Below are 5,278 nucleotides of genomic sequence, written 5' to 3'. Positions count from 1 at the left end.
ATTCAGGGACCTCTTGTTACAAGAAGCCTTCACTGAGGTATCTCCCTGTGGCTGTTTTCATGTAACATGCACCAAAAATGTCTCAGAGCAAAGACTGCTGAGCAACAAATATGCTATCTATTCTGGAAAACTTGCTTATCCTACAGCCAAGTATGACAGCAACTCAGATCTGAAGCTGAGACCAAGTGTCAGGAATAGACACATCCATGTTGCTATTGAAGGTTACAGAAATTCCTCCTGCATTGCAGGGCTTGCTGAAGCAACATTTGGCGCACACAACAACTGTAGTCACTTATACTTGGGGTCTTTCATCTTTCATGTTATCTCCTTTTTCATGTGCTTTTATTCATTGTTTGCTTGATGTATATGACTGTTTCTTGCTTTATCTCTCTTGTAATGTCATGTAAAGAGATACAGGAACACCTTCTGTGAGACCGTTCACACTCACACAAACATTGTTCTTGTTGGCTTTTACCGGGCCCTCAGTACACAATTTCGTTTTTATTCTCATGTAAATGTGGAATCGAAATGACAGTAAACCACCTTGAATCCTTGAATCATTTGATTTTTTGGGAGGATTCATTGTTTGAGCAACCTGAAAAAGGTGTATAAAGAAATGAGTAGATGTGTTTTCACCCTTTTAACTGGTCAGAAAACATTTCTGCTGTTGTCATAAAGGACACTGCTTACTGTATGCTGTGTAGCTAAATGAATGGCATCAGTATGCCTGCAGAATATGAACATAATTTGATGCTAAGTTCTCCCAGTTGATTCTAGTAGAATTGAAACAGTAGACCGAAATATTTCTTTTAGCGCCCCAGCTCACACAGGGGAGCAATGAATGCAATTTCAGTACTATCTACAATAAGTTGTTGTTTGAAAGGTGTGAAAGTTGGTCCTAAAGTTCCAATATTAAGTTTTAAGTATTGAATTTCCAGCATTGCTGCCTTGGTAATCGATCAGCTTTGATAGTCTAATAGCACCCTTCTAAGGCAGCAGCTCAATGATGATATATCCTGGTTCGAAGATGGCCAAAAACGAGCTGAAAAGGAAATGAAAATTATTATATCTCATAAAATATTCATTATTAAAACATACAGTTCAGTTTTCTTTCATATAAGGGCTGCACCGCCTTCTGAAAGTGAACAGGGAGCACGTAAAGAATTACAGCCAGTCCTGTTTTATTCATTACTTTGTTCCTTATAGCCCCAGAGGTATCATTATTGTTCAATTGGCAAATAACCGTCTTTCAACTTTTTTTCCTTCTCCACTCATTCAGAAAAATTGCCCATGGATCATCATCCTCAGAAGCTGAGAGCCAAGACCATATTTAAAATTTGAGTTTATTTCCCCTTTAATCTTTGATGATTATAACTCACGCAGCAGCGCTCCAACACTCCGGCGGTGATTATTCATTCACCGGCCCATTTCTCTCTTGGCTGAGGTTGCTCCCAGTCCAGTCATATTAATCAACCGCTGCTCTAATTGACTGATTAAGTCATGACTCCAGAAGCCAAAATGGCTGACTGACTCATTAAACTATGACACATATTCTGGTTGCAAAATGGCTGACTGCAATACATTTCCCTGACTTTTATGTGTAGCATATATATTTTATTTATGTTGAGCACATAAGGTATCTTCTGTAGGACCACACATTCACACATTTCGATTTGAATAATTTGCTGCTCCCACAGACTCATATCATGGAAACAGACCCTTAACCCACAGGCTTTTTATAGAAGATTGTACATTTGTGAAAAATTCAAGTGAACCAAAATGCATCCCTGAAAGCCATGGGTGATAGAGTAGGAATTAGGTCCTGAAGAAGGTCTCACCTGCCGAATATCAAGAAGGCAACATACTTTCTTGCTAGTCCAAGTCAGACCTTGATTTGTCCTCAGACTAGCTCCTTGCAACTGTTTCACTCATCCTTATCCCAGTATGCAATGCACAACTGGCTATAAAAGGCATTTAGATCATACTTGAATGTTACACCTTTAAGGGTTGGGTTAGAATTTCCTTTGTAAAGGAAAAATGTTTCAACCTTGATCTAACTATTAGATCAAGGTTGAAACATTTTTCCTTTACAAAGGAAAGAGTCCAGAATTAATTTGTGACCAAGACCACTATCTCTAAAGGGTCTTGGTGTAGTAGTTTTGGTCCACACCCACATATGATTGCTGTGTTCAGATCTGTCCAAAGGAACCATTCCAAACAGGAAAATTAACTAGAGTCTGATTTCACCAAACTAAACAACACAGTTTTGAAAATTCCCTTAGACGCAGAAAACACTCAAACAGAAACAGAAAATTAATGGAAAAAGGGGAGGAGAGCCTTGATGGGGCTGTTGCAAGCTAAGCAAGAAGCAAATAAAGATGAAATGCATCTATTTGGGCAACAATACAAGCAAGGAATTATATAATTCTCTGTAATGAGACGTGTTCAAAAGGGAAAAACCTCAATCATAGGCTTTTTTTTTTTAAGCTTGTGACTATGTATGAAGACTGCCAGAAAACAAAGAAAGTGTATTTTACTATATTTTCCACATTTTGACAGTGTCAGTCTGTTGGTCCAGACTGAAATATGTCCACAATCATCAGATGGATAGTAATGATGTTCAGACATTTCTGGTCACTTGCAAAGGCATCCTACAGACTTTGGCAGTCCCCTGACTTTTCCCGTAGCGCCACCAGCAGGTAACAGTTTTCACTTATCCTGTGAATTGGCACAATATTTTTTAAAAGAAATTCATGGTTTCCAGATGATGTATGCCTACGATTTTAGTGTGTTTTGTCCTGTGCAAGAAGAAATGCAGTGCTCAATAACACATACTGTGAACCCTAATCATTCAGTTACTAGGTTAAAATTGTGTTTTTCTTGCAGGCATCCAACAACATACGTCTCTGATTCATTTCAAGTCCAGAGCTATAACCATTATACCTGAGGTTTATTTTTTCACAAGATTTCATTGAACTTCCCGTCTTCTGCTCACTGTATATATATAAAGAAACTTAAATGACTTATGTTACGATATATTTTCATGAGTGTTGGTCCTAGAATGAGGATGAATTGGTCATATGGATCCCAGGCTGAAAAATAAAGCCTACATTATAGAGAAAATGTGTTATTGGTGGTCTGCCAAGTGCTGGTGCAAGAACCTGCAGGGGCCAATTCATTTATATTAGGATGCCCCATAGAGTTTGTCTAGGGGAAAATGCAGTGACCGGCGACATCCATCTGCACTGAGCTAATGAGCCAGTGCTGGTTTAGTGAATATTGGTCACATTGGAACACATTACACAACGTTCTTACTCATGTACACATACACACAGAATATGGAAACAGGCCAAAATTGTGGTGGCCCTGAAGCACAAAATTTTTCAGTTTCCTGAAATTCTTTGTGTCCTCTGAGATGTTAGGTTTTCAGTAATGTTGTGTTTTCTGAAACGTTTTCCAAATTTTGTATTTTCTGTAACGCTGCATTTCTGAAACCTGTTCACTGCAATGTGAAAAAATGGTTTGTGATATGACATGTTTGTCTGAAATGTTTTTGTGAGATGATTTGTTTTCTGAAACACACGAGCATATCCACTTATACGCAGTATAAAGAAACAGGCTAAAAAAAAAATCACAGATGTAAATACACTGTACACATGAATACATCAATAAATATGATAAATATGCAGATATTCATGTACATGCACACTACATGGATGTACGGTACACACAGGCATAGTCACACACAAGCACACAGTCACATTGTCCCTCAGTGGTAATGAACTCCACACTGATCAATGGTGAAAGACAGGCCAGTCGAGGAGCAGTACAGCCGCTACAGCAAACAAATAGCCTGACTGACCAGTGCACCTCTGGCAATTGTGGGCTACATCACAGAGCAGCGTTAGCCAGCGCTGCTAATGAGCTATTACACCAGTGACCTTTGGGACAAACTCATTACCAGGTGACAATAGACGGCAGACAGAAGCTAGATTCATTATCATAATTATCAGCGCCGCCTTTATTGCAGCTCGCTGGGGGTTGCTGGTCGAGGTGCATCCTTGTGTGTGTGTGTGTGTGTGTGTGTGTGTGTGTGTGTGTGTGTGTGTGTGAATGAAAGCACAAGACAGAGAGTGTTAGAAGCAGTTGTAGATCATTACAATACTATAAAAATTATCTCCTTGCCCATAGGATAGTTTGGAGCATTCTCTTGCATGTTATCCACTATAATTAGGAAGCCTCTACTTTAAAATAAGAGTTGGTCACTGTTTTTTTTTTTTTTTTTTTTTTTACGTTTCATTTTTACTAGGAAGCTCTAGCTCTAAATCCGGTGAACAGGCCCATTACAAATCCTGTCTCAGTTCGCTCACACTACTTTGAGGATGGATGGCCACTTCAGGGTTTTGCAGCTGGTCCATCTGTTCAGGAAAATCCATCAAATGCCGATCTATCAATCTGCTCCCTTGCTTGTTGACTTGCAGCAAGAAGTTTGAAAAGTTCTGCTTCTCAGGCTGCAAAGCAGGAAGGGGAGTGCATCAGCAGCATTGTGCACATCAAAAAAGTAAATCTAATGAAGAAATGATGTGACCAGATGAATTACAACCCTGGAAGCAACCACTACTATTCATATCGTTATAATAACTTTTTTTCATCATAAGGCACAAAGGCAGAAAACACTCCATGCTTGAGACATCATTCCCCACTTATTTATGGCCCTGGCCTTACTTGAATACTTGGAAAATATTTCTAGTGTTTTTACAGTTTACGGTTACAGTTTTACCTTGTGTTTATGGCCATGTGCGATTATGGGCATATATCATTGCTGGCCAGTTAATAGCAGGTGCACGTGGATCTCCCCACCTGCAACAAAGCTGAATTCAGAGTCAGCAACCTTAATAGATTATTATTAAATATTTAAAACAAGCAAATTAATATGTTTTTACTCATTAATGTGAAGTTATACAGTCTGAGATTAACTGTGAAAAACTGTTTTGTATTAGATCCAACAAAGTCTCACTCAGCTCTAACTTCTACCTGATCCTGACTCGCTCTAATACAAGTAAACCTGAGCACCTCTTTTTACATCCATTAAAAATATGGGAAAGTGTTTGAGCTCGTATTTTATTCCACCACTTCCCATTTACATCTATCTGGGGTAAGAACTGAAAAACGGCAATTAATGTACATTCAGCATTTATGTTGAATTTAAATTTAAATGTTTAAATTTAAATAATGTGTTTCAGCCTGGTGAGAGAAAAAGACAGATTAAGTAAGTAGC

The sequence above is a fragment of the Toxotes jaculatrix genome, chromosome 2 (genome assembly GCF_017976425.1).
Source record: "Toxotes jaculatrix isolate fToxJac2 chromosome 2, fToxJac2.pri, whole genome shotgun sequence".
Taxonomy (NCBI): Eukaryota; Metazoa; Chordata; class Actinopteri; family Toxotidae; genus Toxotes; species Toxotes jaculatrix.
Note: the sequence above shows the minus strand (reverse complement) of the source record.